Source organism: Phyllobates terribilis, unplaced genomic scaffold (assembly GCF_046119375.1).
Source record: "Phyllobates terribilis strain yellow unplaced genomic scaffold, ASM4611937v1 Scaffold_10__3_contigs__length_209671492, whole genome shotgun sequence".
NCBI lineage: Eukaryota > Metazoa > Chordata > Amphibia > Anura > Dendrobatidae > Phyllobates > Phyllobates terribilis.
The window spans coordinates 178,828,749-178,851,049 of record NW_027362770.1 but is presented as its reverse complement, the minus strand read 5'-3'; positions in this window follow the sequence as shown (position 1 = coordinate 178,851,049).

The following is a 22,301-nucleotide window of genomic DNA, read 5'->3' as shown; positions in this document are numbered from 1 at the left end:
TGCAAATAAGTTAGAGCCTTCAAACTGCAAACGAGAGTAGGTTTTATGAACAGAAGCATAAATCTTACAAACCAAAAAGTTATGTTGCTCAGTTGAATTTTATTAAATTTTAAACATAAAAGTGTGGGTCAATTATTATACAACCCCTATGTTTAATATTTTGTGGAATAACCCTTGTTTGCAATTCCAGCTAATAATCGTCTTTTATAAGACCTGATCAGGCCGGCACAGGTCTGTGGAGTTATCTTGGCCTACTCCTCCATGCAGATCTTCTCCAAGTTATCTAGGTTCTTTGGGTGTCTCATGTGGACTTTATTCTTGAGCTCCTTCCACAAGTTTTCAATTGGGTTAAGGTCAGGAGACTGACTAGGCCACTCCAACACCTTGACTTTTTCCCTATTGAACCAGGCCTTGGTTTTCTTGGCTCTGTGCTTTGGGTCGTTGTCTTGTTGGAAGATGAAATTACGACCCATCTTAAGATCCTTGATGGAGGAGCGGAGGTTCTTGGCCAAAATCTCCAGGTAGGCCGTGCTATCCATCTTCCCACGGATGCGGACCAGATGGCCAGGCCCCTTGGCAGAGAAACAGCCCCACAGCATGATGCTGCCACCACCATGCTTGACTGTAGGGATGGTATTCTTGGGGTCGTATGCAGTGCCATCCAGTCTCCAAACGTCACGTGTGTGGTTGGCACCAAAGATCTCGATCTTGGTCTCATCAGACCATAGAACCTTGAACCAGTCTGTCTCAGAGTCCTCCAAGTGATCATGAGCAAACTGTAGACGAGCCTTGACATGACGCTTTGAAAGTAAAGGTACCTTACGGGCTCGTCTGGAACGGAGACCATTGCGGTGGAGTACGTTACTTATGGTATTGACTGAAACCAATGTCCCCACTGCCATGAGATCTTCCCAGAGCTCCTTCCTTGTTGTCCTTGGGTTAGCCTTGACTCTTTGGACAAGCCTGGCCTCGGCACGGGAGGACACTTTCAAAGGCTGTCCAGGCCGTGGAAGGCTAACAGTAGTTCCATAAGCCTTCCACTTACGGATGATGCTGCCAACAGTGGAGACAGGTAGGCCCAACTCCTTGGAAAGGGTTTTGTACCCCTTGCCAGCCTTGTGACCCTCCACGATCTTGTCTCTGATGGCCTTGGAATGCTCCTTTGTCTTTCCCATGTTGACCATGTCTGAGTGCTGTTCACAAGTTTGGGGAGGGTCTTAAATAGTCAGAAAAGGCTGACACATGTGAAGCTCATTATTCTTGGTGCCTGAACTACTTCTTAATACTTTTGGGGGACCAAACAGAATTCTTGTGGTTTGAGGGGTTGAATAATAAATGACACTCTGAATTAACTTTTAACGTTTTAAAAAAAAAAAAAAAAATTTGCTGCAGTGCATTTCCCACTTCCAGGCTGATCTACAGTACAAATGTCACAATGCCAAGTTAATTCTGCATGTGTCAACCAGCTAAATCTGCAGGGGGTTGAATACTACTTGTAGGCACTGTATATAATAAAGTATTAGCATACAGCATAATAAGAATTCATTACCTGGTATGGACAATTGCACATGCAGGGGCCTCAATGCACAAGCACACCACCCCGACGCGCGTTTCAGACCTGCCTTCATCAAGGGGTGCAGAACAAATGAGAGATGAGGGTTTAAAAAGGGGCACCGAGCCAAATGCTGGGGGTCCACGGAGCCAGAATATAATCAGTACATGGTATGTTGAATATGATTCATAACCTGTATGATACATTTACATCTAATCAGGTGACAGTGATTATTCACACCTATTGCACATAAATATATATGTATTAATTCACACCAAATGATGGAACAATAGGGGCAAATGAACAATGTCATTACTATATCATAAATATCCATATGTACAGGTGATGTATGTATGTGCACACTGTGTGCAGAATACTAACTATAAATAAAATTTATAATAATGGTCATATTGTTAAGTATCAAAGAATTGTTATCAAAATCTAGTCAAAAGCACAACGGTGCACATGCAAAACTTCTGTATGACTATGGGGGTGCATTATACTACTATGGATGTCCATGGGGTACATTATACTTCTATGGATGTCTATGGGGATGCATTATACTACTATGGATGTCTATGGGGGTGCATCATACTACTATGGAAGTGTATGGGGTGCATTATACTACTATGGATGTCTATGGGGTGCATTATACTACTATGGATGTCTATGGGGATGCATTATAATACGATGTATGACTATGGGATGCATTATACTACTATGGATGTCTATGGGATGCATTATACTACTATGGATGTCTATGGGGATGCATTATACTACTATGTATGACTATGGGATGCATTATACTACTATATATGTCTATGGGGTGCATTATACTACTATGGATGTCTATGGGATGCATTATGCTACTATGGATGTCTATGAGGTGCATTATACTACTATTGATGTCTATGGGGTGCATTACACTACTATGGATGTCTATGGGGTGCATTATACTACTATGGATGTCTATGGGGTGCATTATATTACTTTGGATGTCTATGGGGTGCATTATATTACTATGGATGTCTATGGGGTGCATTATACTACTATGGATGTGTAAGGGGGTGCATTATACTCCTATGGATGTCTATGGGGTGCATTATACTACTATTGATGTCTGTGGGGTGCATTATAATACTATGGATGACTATGGGGGTGCATTATACTACTATGTATGACTATGGTATGCATTATACTACTATGGATGTCTATGGGGTGCATTATACTACTATTGATGTCTATGGGGTGCCTTATACTACTATGGATGTCTATGGGGTGCATTATACTACTATTGATGTCTATGGGGTGCATTATACTACTATATATGTCTATGGGGTGCATTATACTACTATATATGTTTATGGGGTGCATTATACTACTTTGGATGTCTATGGGGTGCATTATACTACTATGGATGACTATGGGGGTGCATAATACTACTATCTATGACTATGGGATGCATTATACTACTATTGTTGACTATGGGATTGCATTATACTTTATGGAGGACTATGAGCTATGCATTATACTTTATGGATGACTATGAGCTGTGCAGTATATTATATGGATGACTTTGGGGAAAGTTTCTATGGAGCCCCATGACTTCTATGTACACACCTGGTGATTATAATGGTTTATTTTCTTCTATACATTAAATAACAGTGGCAGAACGGGGGACATATACCAGGATGTAGGACGTCTATATAAAATGTATTCATGATGGGGGGGGGGAACCCGGTCTAAATCTTGCACCAGGACCCATCAGACTATAGTTATATACTATAGACTATATAGACCCATATAGACTCATAGTGATGTGACTTTGTGTAGTTAGTGTCCCATTCATCTTGCTGCAATGAGAACTCGTGGGTAAAGTGACATTTATCTCTTTTTTATCCTGTTGCCAAGTTGCCTGTTGAAACTGAATTTAAATAATGAAATATTGTGCTCAGAAACAATATTTGTGAAGGTCTTAAAATGTGATAGAAAAAAACTGCCTAAGGTTAAGTCCTACTGTTTGCTGTGAAGCTGATCATGGCAAAACATCCGGGATACCGACTAAGACAGTGAGTGCGCACACTGTGAAGACTCTGCTCTTGCTCTTCCTTCACTGTAGCTGTCAGGAGGCAGAGTCCACAGACTGTGAAGACTCTGCTTTTGCTCTTCTCTCACTGTGTCTGCCAAGGAGAGTGCTCATACTGTATTCTGCTGTTGGTCCCCCCTTATCATGGCTGCCAGGAGGCAGAGTGTGCACACTGTGAAGACTCTACTCTTGCTTTTCCCTCACTGTGGCTGCCAGGAGGCAGAGGAGCATGCTGTGAAGACTCTACTCTTGCTTTTCCCTCACTGTGGCTGCCAGGAGGCAGAGGAGAATGCTGTGAAGACTCTACTCTTGCTTTTCCCTCATTGTGGCTGCCAGGAGGCAGAGGAGCATGCTGTGAAGACTCTACTCTTGCTTTTCCCTCATTGTGGCTGCCAGGAGGCAGAGGAGCATGCTGTGAAGACTCTACTCTTGCTTTTCCCTCACTGTGGCTGCCAGGAGGCAGAGGAGCATGCTGTGAAGACTCTGCTCTTGCTCTTCCTTCACTGTAGCTGTCAGGAGGCAGAGTCCACAGACTGTGAAGACTCTGCTTTTGCTCTTCTCTCACTGTGTCTGCCAAGGAGAGTGCTCATACTGTATTCTGCTGTTGGTCTCCCCTTATCATGGCTGCCAGGAGGCAGAGGAGAATGCTGTGAAGACTCTACTCTTGCTTTTCCCTCACTGTGGCTGCCAGGAGGCAGAGTGTGCACACTGTGAAGACTCTACTCTTGCTTTTCCCTCACTGTGGCTGCCAGGAGGCAGAGGAGCATGCTGTGAAGACTCTACTCTTGCTTTTCCCTCACTGTGGCTGCCAGGAGGCAGAGGAGCATGCTGTGAAGACTCTACTCTTGCTTTTCCCTCACTGTGGCTGCCAGGAGGCAGAGGAGCATGCTGTGAAGACTCTACTCTTGCTTTTCCCTCATTGTGGCTGTCAGGAGGCAGAGGAGCATGCTGTGAAGACTCTGCTCTTGCTGTCGCATCACTGTGTCTGCCAGGAGGCAGAGTGCACACACTGTGAAGACTCTGCTCTTACTCTCCCCTCACTGTGGCTGCCAGGAGGCAGAGCGCACACACTGTGAAGACTCTGCTCTTACTCTGCCCTCACTGTGGCTGCCAGGAGGCAGAGTGCACACACTGTGAAGACTCTGCTCTTACTCTCCCCTCACTGTGGCTGCCAGGAGGCAGAGTGCACACACTGTAGAGAGTCTACACATTCTGTGGCATATAAAAGTTTGAGCACCTCTGGTCAAAATTACTGTTATTTTGAACAGTTAAGCAAGTTGAAGATGAAATGATCTCTAAAAGGCCTATAGTTAAAAGATGACACATTTCCTTTGTATTTTAGGAGAAAAATAGATATAGTTTCATCTTTTATATTTTAAAACTTACAAAAAGGAAAATGGGCCAGTGCAAAAGTTTGGGCACCCTGCATGATTAGTACCTAGTAGCGCCCCCTTTTGAAAGTATCAAAGCTTGTAAACGCTTTTTGCAGCCAGTCAATAGTCTTTCAATTCTTGTTTGAGGGATTTTCATCCATTCTTCCTTGTAAAATTCTTCCAGTTCTGTGTGATTCCTGGGTCGTCTTGCATGCACTGCTGTATTGAGGTCTAGCCACAGATTTTCAATGATGTTCATCTCAGAGAACTGTGAGGGCCATTTTTTGTTTAATATGGTGTCTTTGTAGGAATACGTTATATGTAGAGATGGGCGAACTCGAACAGTAAAGTTCGGGGTCCGTACTGAACAACTATTGTTCGGCCACAGACCCGGAACACGGACTTCCTTAAGAAGTCCATGTTATTTTTAGGGTGTTTCGCGTGCTGTCATATGAGTGACAGCGCGAGAAACAGGGGTTCTGATCGTCGGTAACATTGTTAACACTGGTCAGAGCTGCTGGATCACGCTGTCAGATGTCAGCGTGATCCTGCAGCTGTGACTGTGACCTACGGTAAGAAGCTTACCGCGGATCACAGGAGTCGGCTGATGACAGTACTACTACTCCCATCAGCCTACGACTGCTGTCACTGTTAACAGCGAGTGCAGGCGCCACTGATGGGAGTAGTTATCAGCTGGCACCTGTGCTCAAAGTAAAAAAAATATTAAAATTAATAAATAAATAAATATTGAATTAAAAATAAAAAACAGTTATACTCACCTAACACCTAATCCCTGAAGCCCTTCTCCCCTGTAAAAAAATCAAAATTAAAAAAACACCATAATACCTTAATGCCTAATCCCCAAAGTCACTGTCACCTGTAAAAGAGAAAAAATAATAAACCACCATACTACCTATCCGATGTGATCCATACTGTCCCACGGTGATCAGATCACTTCTAGAGCAGTCACATTAACAGATGTGACTGTTTTACCAGGCAGCCGGTTACACACTGACAAGAGTGTAATCACTCCCGCAGTGTATAGCGCTGAGTTGCCGCGTGAGAGTTCACAGAAGTTCATCAACTGATGAGCTCCGGTGATCTCACTTACTGCACTGCCGCTGCATGAGAAAGTTCTCACACAGCGACTGTACCATAAGTGAGGTCACAGGAGTTCATCAGCTGATCAGTGCTCATCAGCTCTACCAGTGAGATCGTCGGGGGGACCCAGAGGCTTACATAGGAATCATGGGGACCCATAGCAGAAGTTCTAATTGGGCTCCCCCGCCCCCCCAAAAATGTAAATAATTGTCGGGTTCACAGAAGTTCAAATCTCACAACTTTCCATACTTTGCATAGTAATTTTCCTCCTGCTGAAGTCCTAGATTCCTCTTTCATTGCCCCATAAAGTGTGATGCCATCAAAGTTGCCCAACAAACACAGTATGATACCCACATGGTGAATTCCTCCACATGCGCAGTATAATGACCCTACAGTACCCCACCTCAACTCCCAGGGCAAAGTATTGTCACCCCAACACAGTATGATCCCCCAACTGTGACACCCTAGAGCTAGAGAGGATGGTACATAAAAAGGGAGGGTGTGATAAATAATAAAAGAGGAAACTATATAACTAAGGACGATGCTATACATAATAAGTGAGTACACTATATACTAAGGGAGTATGCTATACATAATAAGTGAGTAAACTATATTCTAAGGGAGTATGCTATACATAATAAGTGAATACATTATATACTAAGGGACTGTGCTACTCATAATACGGCTACATTCCTGTATTCGTGTGCAGTGTCGGTGTGCTGCCCACTTTTATAGACGCATTGAGCATGTCCTATTCTAATCCTCAAAATCAGATCAAAACAGGACATTCTCTGACCCTCACAGATCTCATTCTCAGATCTGTGATTTTCATGGATGTGTGAATGGATTTATAAAACTCTACGAGTCCGTGGACCATCCGATAAAAAGATCTGGCAGCACACGGACATTTCACACAAATGTGAGAATGTGGCCTAAGGGATTTTACAGATAACATTATCACTCCAAGTCACACAGTGCAGATACAGAATCATATTTACATCCAGGCACTTACCGCTGACGTCTCATCTGATCAGAGTCGGTTTCTGCTGCTTCTTCTCCATCTGGTCAGACCTTCATGTCGACATCTCCCAGCCACGACTCGTCTTGTCACGATGATCTCCAGCCTAGAAAATAACAAGGTCACATATTGTATGCATACATGTGTCTCCCCCACTCTGCGCCCCTGAATACAGATATGTACCCCCCCGCCATTAATATACTATCAGCTACTTAGTAATCAAAATATAAAGTGATAAGCCCCCTATCATTACTTTCTCCCAGCACTCCCATCATTGGTCTCTCCCAGCACCCTCATCATTGCTCTCTCCCAGCACCGTCATCATTGCTCTCTCCCAGCACCTCCATCATTGCTCTCTCCCAGATCCCCCGTCATTTCTCTCTCCCAGCACCCCCATCATTGTTCTGTCCCAGCACCCCCGTCATTGCTCTCTCCCAGCACCCCCATCATTGCTCTCTCCCAGCACCTCTATCATTGCTCTCTCACAGCTCCCTCGTCATTGCTCTCTCACAGCACCCCCGTCATTGCTCTCTCCCAGTACCCCCATCATTGCACTGTCCCAGCACCCCCGTTATTGCTCTGTCCCGGCACCTCCATCATTGCTCTCTCCCAGTAACCCGTCATTGCTCTCTCCCAGCATCTCCGTCATTGCTCTCTCCCAGCACCCCCATCATTGCTCTCTCCCAGCACCCCCGTCATTGCTTTCTCCCAGCGCCCCCGTCATTGCTTTCTCCCAGCACCCCCATCATTGCTCTCTCCCAACACCCCCATCATTGCGCTGTCCGAGCACCCCCGTCATTGCTCTGTCCCAGCACCCCATCATTGCTTTGTCCCACCACCTCCATCATTGCTCTCTCCCAGTAACTTGTCATTGCTCTCTCCCAGCACCCCCGTCATTGCTCTCTCCGAGCACCCCCGTCATTGCTCTCTCCCAGCACCCCCATCATTGCGCTGTCCCAGCACCCCCGTCATTGCTCTGTCCCAGCACCCCATCATTGCTCTGTCCCACCACCTCCATCATTGCTCTCTCCCAGTAACTTGTCATTGCTCTCTCCCAGCACCCCCGTCATTGCTCTCTCCCAGCACACCCATCATTGCTCTCTCCCAGCACCCCCATCATTGCTGTCTCCGAGCACCCCCATCATTGCTCTCTCACAGCACCCCCATCATTGCTGTCTCCGAGCACCCCCATCATTGCTCTCTCCGTGCACCCCAGTCATTGCTCTGTCCCAGCACCCCATCATTGCTCTGTCCCACCACCTCCATCATTGCTCTCTCCCAGTAACTTGTCATTGCTCTCTCCCAGCACCCCTGTCATTGCTCTCTCCCAGCTCCCCGTCATTGCTCTCTCCCAGCTCCCCCGTCATTGCTCTCTCTCAGCACCCCGTCATTGCTCTCTCCGAGCACCCCCATCATTGCTCTCTCCCAGCACCACACCCCCGTCATTGCTCTCTCACAGCACCCCCGTCATTGCTCTCTCCCAGCCCCCCCGTCATTGCTCTCTCCCAGCACCCGCATCATTGCTCTCTCTCAGCACCACACCCCCATAATTGCTCTGTCGCAGCACCCCCATCATTGCTCTGTCCCAGTACCCCCATCATTGCTCTGTCCCAGCACCTCCATCATTGCTCTCTCCCAGTAACCCGTCATTGTTCTCTCCCAGCACTTCCATCATTGCTCTCTCCCAGTACCCCCATCATTGCTCTCTCCCAGCACCCCCATCATTGCTGTCTCACAGCACCCCCGTCATTGCTCTCTCCCAGCACCCCTGTCATTGCTCTGTCCCAGAACCCCTGTCATTGCTCTGTCCCACCACCTCCATCATTGCTCTCTCCCAGCACCCCTTTCATTGCTCTCTCCCAGCACCCCCATCATTGCTGTCTCCGAGCACCCTCGTCATTGCTCTCTCACAGCACCCCCGTCATTGCTCTCTCCCTGCACCCCCATGTTTGCTCTCTCCCAGCAACCCGTCATTGCTCTCACATTCCCCACCATCCCCATCATTGCTCTCTCCAGCCCCATCACTGCTCTCCCCATCACCACCATCCCCATCATTGCTCTCCCCAGCCCCATCATTGCTCTCTCCCAGCATCATCATTGCTCTTTCCCAGCACCCCCGTCATTGCTCTCTCCCAGCACCCCCGTCATTGCTCTCTCCCAGCTCCCCCATCATTGCTCTATCCCAGCACCCCCATCATTGCTCTCTCTCAGCATCACCGTCATTGCTCTCTCCGAGCACCCCCGTCATTGCTCTCTCCTAGCAGCCCCGTCATTGCTCTCTCCCAGCACCCCGTCATTGCTCTCTCCCAGCTCCCCCATCATTGCTCTCTCCCAGCACCCCCATCATTGCTCTCTCTCAGCACCCCGTCATTGCTCTCTCTGAGCACCCCCATCATTGCTCTCTCCCAGCACCACACCCCCATCATTGCTCTCTCACAGCACCCCCGTCATTGCTCTCTCCATGCACCGCCGTCATTGCTCTCTCGCAGTACCCCCATCATTGCGCTGTCCCAGCACCCCCGTTATTGCTCTGTCCCGGCACCTCCATTATTGCTCTCTCCCAGCATCCCCGTCATTGCTTTCTCCCAGTGCCTCCGTCATTGCTTTCTCCCAGCACCCCCATCATTGCTCTCTCCCAACACCCCCATCATTGCGCTGTCCGAGCACCCCCGTCATTGCTCTGTCCCAGCACCCCATCATTGCTCTGTCCCACCACCTCCATCATTGCTCTCTCCCAGTAACTTGTCATTGCTCTCTCCCAGCACCCCCGTCATTGCTCTCTCCCAGCACCCCCGTCATTGCTCTCTCCCAGCACCCCCATCATTGCGCTGTCCCAGCACCCCCGTCATTGCTCTGTCCCAGCACCCCATCATTGCTCTGTCCCACCACCTCCATCATTGCTCTCTCCCAGTAACTTGTCATTGCTCTCTCCCAGCACCCCCGTCATTGCTCTCTCCCAGCACACCCATCATTGCTCTCTCCCAGCACCCCCATCATTGCTGTCTCCGAGCACCCCCATCATTGCTCTCTCACAGCACCCCCATCATTGCTGTCTCCGAGCACCCCCATCATTGCTCTCTCCGTGCACCCCAGTCATTGCTCTGTCCCAGCACCCCATCATTGCTCTGTCCCACCACCTCCATCATTGCTCTCTCCCAGTAACTTGTCATTGCTCTCTCCCAGCACCCCTGTCATTGCTCTCTCCCAGCTCCCCGTCATTGCTCTCTCCCAGCTCCCCCGTCATTGCTCTCTCTCAGCACCCCGTCATTGCTCTCTCCGAGCACCCCCATCATTGCTCTCTCCCAGCACCACACCCCCGTCATTGCTCTCTCACAGCACCCCCGTCATTGCTCTCTCCCAGCCCCCCCGTCATTGCTCTCTCCCAGCACCCGCATCATTGCTCTCTCTCAGCACCACACCCCCATAATTGCTCTGTCGCAGCACCCCCATCATTGCTCTGTCCCAGTACCCCCATCATTGCTCTGTCCCAGCACCTCCATCATTGCTCTCTCCCAGTAACCCGTCATTGTTCTCTCCCAGCACTTCCATCATTGCTCTCTCCCAGTACCCCCATCATTGCTCTCTCCCAGCACCCCCATCATTGCTGTCTCACAGCACCCCCGTCATTGCTCTCTCCCAGCACCCCTGTCATTGCTCTGTCCCAGAACCCCTGTCATTGCTCTGTCCCACCACCTCCATCATTGCTCTCTCCCAGCACCCCTTTCATTGCTCTCTCCCAGCACCCCCATCATTGCTGTCTCCGAGCACCCTCGTCATTGCTCTCTCACAGCACCCCCGTCATTGCTCTCTCCCTGCACCCCCATGTTTGCTCTCTCCCAGCAACCCGTCATTGCTCTCACATTCCCCACCATCCCCATCATTGCTCTCTCCAGCCCCATCACTGCTCTCCCCATCACCACCATCCCCATCATTGCTCTCCCCAGCCCCATCATTGCTCTCTCCCAGCATCATCATTGCTCTTTCCCAGCACCCCCGTCATTGCTCTCTCCCAGCACCCCCGTCATTGCTCTCTCCCAGCTCCCCCATCATTGCTCTCTCCCAGCACCCCCATCATTGCTCTCTCTCAGCATCACCGTCATTGCTCTCTCCGAGCACCCCCGTCATTGCTCTCTCCTAGCAGCCCCGTCATTGCTCTCTCCCAGCACCCCCGTCATTGCTCTCTCCCAGCTCCCCCATCATTGCTCTCTCCCAGCACCCCCATCATTGCTCTCTCTCAGCACCCCGTCATTGCTCTCTCTGAGCACCCCCATCATTGCTCTCTCCCAGCACCACACCCCCATCATTGCTCTCTCACAGCACCCCCGTCATTGCTCTCTCCATGCACCCCCGTCATTGCTCTCTCGCAGTACCCCCATCATTGCGCTGTCCCAGCACCCCCGTTATTGCTCTGTCCCGGCACCTCCATTATTGCTCTCTCCCAGCATCCCCGTCATTGCTTTCTCCCAGCACCTCCGTTATTGCTCTCTCCCAGCACCCCCGTCATTGCTCTCTCCCAGCACCCCCATCATTGCTCTCTCTCAGCACCGCATCCCCATAATTGCTCTGTCGCAGCACCCCCATCATTGCTCTGTCCCAGCACCCCCATCATTGCTCTGTCCCAGCACCTCCATCATTGCTCTCTCCCAGTAACCCGTCATTGTTCTCTCCCAGCACCCCCATCATTGCTGTCTCCGAGCACCCCCATCATTGCTCTCTCCGTGCACCCCAGTCATTGCTCTCTCCCAGCACCCCCGTCATTGCGCAATCCCAGCACCCCCATCATTGCTCTGTCCCAGCACCCCATCATTGCTCTGTCCCACCACCTCCATCATTGCTCTCTCCCAGTAACCCGTCATTGCTCTCTCCCAGCACCTCCCTCATTGCTCTCTCCCAGCACCCCTGTCATTGCTCTCTCCCAGCACCCCCATCATTGCTCTCTCCCAGCACCCCCATCATTGCTCTCTCCCAGCACCCCCATCATTGTTCTCTCCCAGCACCGCCATGTTTGCTCTCTCCCAGCAACCCGTCATTGCTCTCCCCTTCCCCACCATCCCCATCATTGCTTTCCCCAGCCCCACCATCCCCATCATTGCTCTCTCCAGCCCCATCACTGCTCTCCCCATCACCACTATCCCCATCATTGCTCTCCCCAGCACCATCATTGCTCTCTCCCAGCACCATCATTGCTCTCTCCCAGCACCTCTATCATTGCTCTCTCACAGCTCCCTCATCATTGCTCTCTCACAGCACCCCCGTCATTGCTCTCTCCATGCACCCCCGTCATTGCTCTCTCCCAATACCCCCATCATTGCACTGTCCCAGCACCCCCGTCATTGCTCTGTCCCGGCACCTCCATCATTGCTCTCTCCCAGTAACCCGTCATTGCTCTCTCCCAGCATCTCCGTCATTGCTCTCTCCCAGCACCCCCGTCATTGTTCTGTCCCAGCACCCCCGTCATTGCTTTCTCCCAGCGCCCCCGTCATTGCTTTCTCCCAGCACCCCCATCATTGCTCTCTCCCAACACCCCCATCATTGCGCTGTCCGAGCACCCCCGTCATTGCTCTGTCCCAGCACCCCATCATTGCTCTGTCCCACCACCTCCATCATTGCTCTCTCCCAGTAACTTGTCATTGCTCTCTCCCAGCACCCCCGTCATTGCTCTCTCCGAGCACCCCCGTCATTGCTCTCTCCCAGCACCCCCATCATTGCGCTGTCCCAGCACCCCCGTCATTACTCTGTCCCAGCACCCCATCATTGCTCTGTCCCACCACCTCCATCATTGCTCTCTCCCAGTAACTTGTCATTGCTCTCTCCCAGCACCCCCGTCATTGCTCTCTCCCAGCACACCCATCATTGCTCTCTCCCAGCACCCCCATCATTGCTGTCTCCGAGCACCCCCATCATTGCTGTCTCCGAGCACCCCCATCATTGCTCTCTCCGTGCACCCCAGTCATTGCTCTGTCCCAGCACCCCATCATTGCTCTGTCCCACCACCTCCATCATTGCTCTCTCCCAGTAACTTGTCATTGCTCTCTCCCAGCACCCCTGTCATTGCTCTCTCCCAGCACCCCTGTCATTGCTCTCTCCCAGCTCCCCCGTCATTGCTCTCTCCCAGCTCCCCCGTCATTGCTTTCTCCCAGCACCCCCATCATTGCTCTCTCTCAGCACCCCCGTCATTGCTCTCTCCGAGCACCCCCATCATTGCTCTCTCCCAGCACCACACCCCCGTCATTGCTCTCTCACAGCACCCCCGTCATTGCTCTCTCCATGCACCCCTGTCATTGCTCTCTCCCAGCCCCCCCGTCATTGCTCTCTCGCAGCACCCGCATCATTGCTCTCTCTCAGCACCACACCCCCATAATTGCTCTGTCGCAGCACCCCCATCATTGCTCTGTCCCAGTACCCCCATCATTGCTCTGTCCCAGCACCTCCATCATTGCTCTCTCCCAGTAACCCGTCATTGTTCTCTCCCAGCACATCCATCATTGCTCTCTCCCAGTACCCCCATCATTGCTCTCTCCCAGCACCCCCATCATTGCTGTCTCACAGCACCCCCGTCATTGCTCTCTCCCAGCACCCCTGTCATTGCTCTGTCCCAGAACCCCTGTCATTGCTCTGTCGCAGCACCCCATCATTGCTCTGTCCCACCACCTCCATCATTGCTCTCTCCCAGCACCCCTTTCATTGCTCTCTCCCAGCACCCCCATCATTGCTGTCTCCGAGCACCCTCGTCATTGCTCTCTCACAGCACCCCCATCATTGCTCTCTCCCTGCACCCCCATCATTGCTCTCTCCCAGCACCCCCATCATTGTTCTCTCCCAGCACCCCCATGTTTGCTCTCTCCCAGCAACCTGTCATTGCTCTCACCTTCCCCACCATCCCCATCATTGCTCTCTCCAGCCCCATCACTGCTCTCCCCATCACCACCATCCCCATCATTGCTCTCCCCAGCCCCATCATTGCTCTCTCCCAGCATCATCATTGCTCTCTCCCAGCACCCCCGTCATTGCTCTCTCCCAGCACCCCCGTCATTGCTCTCTCCCAGCTCCCCCATCATTGCTCTCTCCCAGCACCCCCATCATTGCTCTCTCTCAGCATCACCGTCATTGCTCTCTCTGAGCACCCCCGTCATTGCTCTCTCCTAGCACCCCCATCATTGCTCTCTCCCAGCACCCTCGTCATTGCTCTCTCCCAGCTCCCCCATCATTGCTCTCTCCCAGCACCCCCATCATTGCTCTCTCTCAGCACCCCGTCATTGCTCTCTCTGAGCACCCCCATCATTGCTCTCTCCCAGCACCACACCCCCATCATTGCTCTCTCACAGCACCCCCGTCATTGCTCTCTCCATGCACCCCCGTCATTGCTCTCTCACAGTACCCCCATCATTGCGCTGTCCCAGCACCCCCGTTATTGCTCTGTCCCGGCACCTCCATTATTGCTCTCTCCCAGCATCCCCGTCATTGCTTTCTCCCAGCACCTCCGTTATTGCTCTCTCCCAGCCCTCCCGTCATTGCTCTCTCCCGGCACCCCCATCATTGCTCTCTCTCAGCACCGCATCCCCATAATTGCACTGTCGCAGCACCCCCATCATTGCTCTGTCCCAGCACCCCCATCATTGCTCTGTCTCAGCACCCCCATCATTGCTCTGTCCCAGCACCTCCATCATTGCTCTCTCCCAGTTAACCCGTCATTGTTCTCTCCCAGCACCTCCGTCATTGCTCTCTCCCAGCACACCCATCATTGCTCTCTCCCAGCACCCCCATCATTGCTGTCTCCGAGCACCCCCATCATTGCTCTCTCACAGCACCCCCATCATTGCTGTCTCCGAGCACCCCCATCATTGCTCTCTCCGTGCACCCCAGTCATTGCTCTCTCCCAGCACCTCCGTCACTGCGCAGTCCCAGCATCCCCATCATTGCTCTGTCCCAGCACCCCATCATTGCTCTGTCCCACCACCTCCATCATTGCTCTCTCCCAGTAACCCATCATTGCTCTCTCCCAGCACCTCCCTCATTGCTCTCTCCCAGCACCCCTGTCATTGCTGTCTCCCAGCACCCCCATCATTGCTCTCTCCCAGCACCCCCATCATTGCTCTCTCCCAGCACCCCCATCATTGTTCTCTCCCAGCACCGCCATGTTTGCTCTCTCCCAGCAACCCGTCATTGCTCTCCCCTTCCCCACCATCCCCATCATTGCTTTCCCCAGCCCCACCATCCCCATCATTGCTCTCTCCAGCCCCATCACTGCTCTCCCCATCACCACTATCCCCATCATTGCTCTCCCCAGCACCATCATTGCTCTCTCCCAGCACCATCATTGCTCTCTCCCAGCACCTCTATCATTGCTCTCTCACAGCTCCCTCATCATTGCTCTCTCACAGCACCCCCGTCATTGCTCTCTCCATGCACCCCCGTCATTGCTCTCTCCCAGTACCCCCATCATTGCTCTGTCCCAGCACCTCCATCATTGCTCTCTCCCAGTAACCCGTCATTGTTCTCTCCCAGCACATCCATCATTGCTCTCTCCCAGTACCCCCATCATTGCTCTCTCCCAGCACCCCCATCATTGCTGTCTCACAGCACCCCCGTCATTGCTCTCTCCCAGCACCCCTGTCATTGCTCTGTCCCAGAACCCCTGTCATTGCTCTGTCCCAGCACCCCATCATTGCTCTGTCCCACCACCTCCATCATTGCTCTCTCCCAGCACCCCTTTCATTGCTCTCTCCCAGCACCCCCATCATTGCTGTCTCCGAGCACCCTCGTCATTGCTCTCTCACAGCACCCCCATCATTGCTCTTTCCCTGCACCCCCATCATTGCTCTCTCCCAGCACCCCCATCATTGCTCTCTCCCAGCACCCCCATCATTGTTCTCTCCCAGCACCGCCATGTTTGCTCTCTCCCAGCAACCCGTCATTGCTCTCCCCTTCCCCACCATCCCCATCATTGCTTTCCCCAGCCCCACCATCCCCATCATTGCTCTCTCCAGCCCCATCACTGCTCTCCCCATCACCACTATCCCCATCATTGCTCTCCCCAGCACCATCATTGCTCTCTCCCAGCACCATCATTGCTCTTTCCCAGCACCTCTATCATTGCTCTCTCACAGCTCCCTCATCATTGCTCTCTCACAGCACCCCCGTCATTGCTCTCTCCATGCACCCCCGTCATTGCTCTCTCCCAGTACCCCCATCATTGCACTGTCCCAGCACCCCCGTCATTGCTCTGTCCCGGCACCTCCATCATTGCTCTCTCCCAGTAACCCGTCATTGCTCTCTCCCAGCATCTCCGTCATTGCTCTCTCCCAGCACCCCCGTCATTGTTCTGTCCCAGCACCCCCGTCATTGCTTTCTCCCAGCGCCCCCGTCATTGCTTTCTCCCAGCACCCCCATCATTGCTCTCTCCCAACACCCCCATCATTGCGCTGTCCGAGCACCCCCGTCATTGCTCTGTCCCAGCACCCCCCATCATTGCTCTGTCCCACCACCTCCATCATTGCTCTCTCCCAGTAACTTGTCATTGCTCTCTCCCAGCACCCCCATCATTGCTCTCTCCGAGCACCCCCGTCATTGCTCTCTCCCAGCACCCCCATCATTGCGCTGTCCCAGCACCCCCGTCATTGCTCTGTCCCAGCACCCCATCATTGCTCTGTCCCACCACCTCCATCATTGCTCTCTCCCAGTAACTTGTCATTGCTCTCTCCCAGCACCCCCGTCATTGCTCTCTCCCAGCACACCCATCATTGCTCTCTCCCAGCACCCCCATCATTGCTGTCTCCGAGCACCCCCATCATTGCTGTCTCCGAGCACCCCCATCATTGCTCTCTCCGTGCACCCCAGTTATTGCTCTGTCCCAGCACCCCATCATTGCTCTGTCCCACCACCTCCATCATTGCTCTCTCCCAGTAACTTGTCATTGCTTTCTCCCAGCACCCCTGTCATTGCTCTCTCCCAGCTCCCCCGTCATTGCTCTCTCCCAGCTCCCCCGTCATTGCTTTCTCCCAGCACCCCCATCATTGCTCTCTCTCAGCACCCCCGTCATTGCTCTCTCCGAGCACCCCCATCATTGCTCTCTCCCAGCACCACACCCCCGTCATTGCTCTCTCACAGCACCCCCGTCATTGCTCTCTCCATGCACCCCTGTCATTGCTCTCTCCCAGCCCCCCCGTCATTGCTCTCTCGCAGCACCCGCATCATTGCTCTCTCTCAGCACCACACCCCCATAATTGCTCTGTCGCAGCACCCCCATCATTGCTCTGTCCCAGTACCCCCATCATTGCTCTGTCCCAGCACCTCCATCATTGCTCTCTCCCAGTAACCCGTCATTGTTCTCTCCCAGCACACCCATCATTGCTCTCTCCCAGCACCCCCATCATTGCTGTCTCCGAGCACCCCCATCATTGCTCTCTCACAGCACCCTGATCATTGCTGTCTCCGAGCACCCCCATCATTGCTCTCTCCGTGCACCCCAGTCATTGCTCTCTCCCAGCACCCCCGTCACTGCGCAGTCCCAGCATCCCCATCATTGCTCTGTCCCAGCACCCCATCATTGCTCTGTCCCACCACCTCCATTATTGCTCTCTCCCAGTAACCCATCATTGCTCTCTCCCAGCACCTCCCTCATTGCTCTCTCCCAGCACCCCTGTCATTGCTGTCTCCCAGCACCCCCATCATTGCTCTCTCCCAGCACCCCCATCATTGCTCTCTCCCAGCACCCCCATCATTGTTCTCTCCCAGCACCGCCATGTTTGCTCTCTCCCAGCAACCCGTCATTGCTCTCCCCTTCCCCACCATCCCCATCATTGCTTTCCCCAGCCCCACCATCCCCATCATTGCTCTCTCCAGCCCCATCACTGCTCTCCCCATCACCACTATCCCCATCATTGCTCTCCCCAGCACCATCATTGCTCTCTCCCAGCACCATCATTGCTCTCTCCCAGCACCTCTATCATTGCTCTCTCACAGCTCCCTCATCATTGCTCTCTCACAGCACCCCCGTCATTGCTCTCTCCATGCACCCCCGTCATTGCTCTCTCCCAGTACCCCCATCATTGCTCTGTCCCAGCACCTCCATCATTGCTCTCTCCCAGTAACCCGTCATTGTTCTCTCCCAGCACATCCATCATTGCTCTCTCCCAGTACCCCCATCATTGCTCTCTCCCAGCACCCCCATCATTGCTGTCTCACAGCACCCCCGTCATTGCTCTCTCCCAGCACCCCTGTCATTGCTCTGTCCCAGAACCCCTGTCATTGCTCTGTCCCAGCACCCCATCATTGCTCTGTCCCACCACCTCCATCATTGCTCTCTCCCAGCACCCCTTTCATTGCTCTCTCCCAGCACCCCCATCATTGCTGTCTCCGAGCACCCTCGTCATTGCTCTCTCACAGCACCCCCATCATTGCTCTTTCCCTGCACCCCCATCATTGCTCTCTCCCAGCACCCCCATCATTGTTCTCTCCCAGCACCGCCATGTTTGCTCTCTCCCAGCAACCCGTCATTGCTCTCCCCTTCCCCACCATCCCCATCATTGCTTTCCCCAGCCCCACCATCCCCATCATTGCTCTCTCCAGCCCCATCACTGCTCTCCCCATCACCACCATCCCCATCATTGCTCTCCCCAGCCCCATCATTGCTCTCTCCCAGCATCATCATTGCTCTCTCCCAGCACCCCCGTCATTGCTCTCTCCCAGCACCCCCATCATTGCTCTCTCCCAGCTCCCCCATCATTGCTCTCTCCCAGCACCCCCATCATTGCTCTCTCTCAGCATCACCGTCATTGCTCTCTCTGAGCACCCCCGTCATTGCTCTCTCCTAGCACCCCCATCATTGCTCTCTCCCAGCACCCCCGTCATTGCTCTCTCCCAGCTCCCCCATCATTGCTCTCTCCCAGCACCCCCATCATTGCTCTCTCTCAGCACCCCGTCATTGCTCTCTCTGAGCACCCCCATCATTGCTCTCTCCCAGCACCACACCCCCATCGTTGCTCTCTCACAGCACCCCCGTCATTGCTCTCTCCATGCACCCCCGTCATTGCTCTCTCCCAGTACCCCCATCATTGCGCTGTCCCAGCACCCCCGTTATTGCTCTGTCCCGGCACCTCCATTATTGCTCTCTCCCAGCATCCCCGTCATTGCTTTCTCCCAGCACCTCCGTTATTGCTCTCTCCCAGCCCCCCCGTCATTGCTCTCTCCCAGCACCCCCATCATTGCTCTCTCTCAGCACCGCATCCCCATAATTGCTCTGTCGCAGCACCCCCATCATTGCTCTGTCCCAGCACCCCCATCATTGCTCTGTCCCAGCACCTCCATCATTGCTCTCTCCCAGTAACCCGTCATTGTTCTCTCCCAGCACCTCCGTCATTGCTCTCTCCCAGCACACCCATCATTGCTCTCTCCCAGCACCCCCATCATTGCTGTCTCCGAGCACCCCCATCATTGCTCTCTCACAGCACCCCCATCATTGCTGTCTCCGAGCACCCCCATCATTGCTCTCTCCGTGCACCCCAGTCATTGCTCTCTCCCAGCACCCCCGTCATTGCGCAGTCCCAGCACCCCCATCATTGCTCTGTCCCAGCACCCCATCATTGCTCTGTCCCACCACCTCCATCATTGCTCTCTTCCAGTAACCCATCATTGCTCTCTCCCAGCACCTCCCTCATTGCTCTCTCCCAGCACCCCTGTCATTGCTGTCTCCCAGCACCCCCATCATTGCTCTCTCCCAGCACCCCCATCATTGCTCTCTCCCAGCACCCCCATCATTGCTCTCTCCCAGCACCCCCATCATTGTTCTCTCCCAGCACCGCCATGTTTGCTCTCTCCCAGCAACCCGTCATTGCTCTCCCCTTCCCCACCATCCCCATCATTGCTTTCCCCAGCCCCACCATCCCCATCATTGCTCTCTCCAGCCCCATCACTGCTCTCCCCATCACCACTATCCCCATCATTGCTCTCCCCAGCACCATCATTGCTCTCTCCCAGCACCATCATTGCTCTCTACCAGCACCTCTATCATTGCTCTCTCACAGCTCCCTCATCATTGCTCTCTCACAGCACCCCCGTCATTGCTCTCTCCATGCACCCCCGTCATTGCTCTCTCCCAGTACCCCCATCATTGCTCTGTCCCAGCACCTCCATCATTGCTCTCTCCCAGTAACCCGTCATTGTTCTCTCCCAGCACATCCATCATTGCTCTCTCCCAGTACCCCCATCATTGCTCTCTCCCAGCACCCCCATCATTGCTGTCTCACAGCACCCCCGTCATTGCTCTCTCCCAGCACCCCTGTCATTGCTCTGTCCCAGAACCCCTGTCATTGCTCTGTCCCAGCACCCCATCATTGCTCTGTCCCACCACCTCCATCATTGCTCTCTCCCAGCACCCCTTTCATTGCTCTCTCCCAGCACCCCCATCATTGCTGTCTCCGAGCACCCTCGTCATTGCTCTCTCACAGCACCCCCATCATTGCTCTCTCCCTGCACCCCCATCATTGCTCTCTCCCAGCACCCCCATCATTGTTCTCTCCCAGCACCCCCATGTTTGCTCTCTCCCAGCAACCCGTCATTGCTCTCACCTTCCCCACCATCCCCATCATTGCTCTCTCCAGCCCCATCACTGCTCTCCCCATCACCACCATCCCCATCATTGCTCTCCCCAGCCCCATCATTGCTCTCTCCCAGCATCATCATTGCTCTCTCCCAGCACCCCCGTCATTGCTCTCTCCCAGCACCCCCGTCATTGCTCTCTCCCAGCTCCCCCATCATTGCTCTCTCCCAGCACCCCCATCATTGCTCTCTCTCAGCATCACCGTCATTGCTCTCTCTGAGCACCCCCGTCATTGCTCTCTCCTAGCACCCCCATCATTGCTCTCTCCCAGCACCCCCGTCATTGCTCTCTCCCAGCTCCCCCATCATTGCTCTCTCCCAGCACCCCCATCATTGCTCTCTCTCAGCACCCCGTCATTGCTCTCTCTGAGCACCCCCATCATTGCTCTCTCCCAGCACCACACCCCCATCATTGCTCTCTCACAGCACCCCCGTCATTGCTCTCTCCATGCACCCCCGTCATTGCTCTCTCCCAGTACCCCCATCATTGCGCTGTCCCAGCACCCCCGTTATTGTTCTGTCCCGGCACCTCCATCATTGCTCTCTCCCAGCATCCCCGTCATTGCTTTCTCCCAGCACCTCCGTTATTGCTCTCTCCCAGCCCCCCCGTCATTGCTCTCTCCCAGCACCCCCATCATTGCTCTCTCTCAGCACCGCATCCCCATAATTGCTCTGTCGCAGCACCCCCATCATTGCTCTGTCCCAGCACCTCCATCATTGCTCTCTCCCAGCACCCCCATCATTGCTGTCTCCGAGCACCCCCATCATTGCTCTCTCACAGCACCCCCATCATTGCTGTCTCCGAGCACCCCCATCATTGCTCTCTCCGTGCACCCCAGTCATTGCTCTCTCCCAGCACCCCCGTCATTGCGCAGTCCCAGCACCCCCATCATTGCTCTGTCCCAGCACCCCATCATTGCTCTGTCCCACCACCTCCATCATTGCTCTCTCCCACTAACCCATCATTGCTCTCTCCCAGCACCTCCCTCATTGCTCTCTCCCAGCACCCCTGTCATTGCTGTCTCCCAGCACCCCCAACATTGCTCTCTCCCAGCACCCCCATCATTGCTCTCTCCGAGCACCCCCATCATTGTTCTCTCCCAGCACCGCCATGTTTGCTCTCTCCCAGCAACCCGTCATTGCTCTCCCCTTCCCCACCATCCCCATCATTGCTTTCCCCAGCCCCACCATCCCCATCATTGCTCTCTCCAGCCCCATCACTGCTCTCCCCATCACCACTATCCCCATCATTGCTCTGTCCCAGCACCCCCATCATTGCTCTCTCCCAGCAACCCATCATTGCTCTCCCTTTCCCCATCATCCCCATCATTGCTCTCCCCAGCCCCACCATCCCCATCATTGCTCTCTTCCAGCACCCCCGTCATTTCTCTCTCCCACCACCCTCATCATTGCTCTCTCTGGACTCCCCCGTCGTTGCTCTCTCCCAGCACCCCCATCATTCCTCTGTCCCACCACCCCCATCATTGCTCTCTCCCAGCACCTCCGTCATTGCTTTCTCCCAGCACCTCCGTCATTGCTGTCTCCCAGCACCTCCGTCATTGCTGTCTCCCAGCA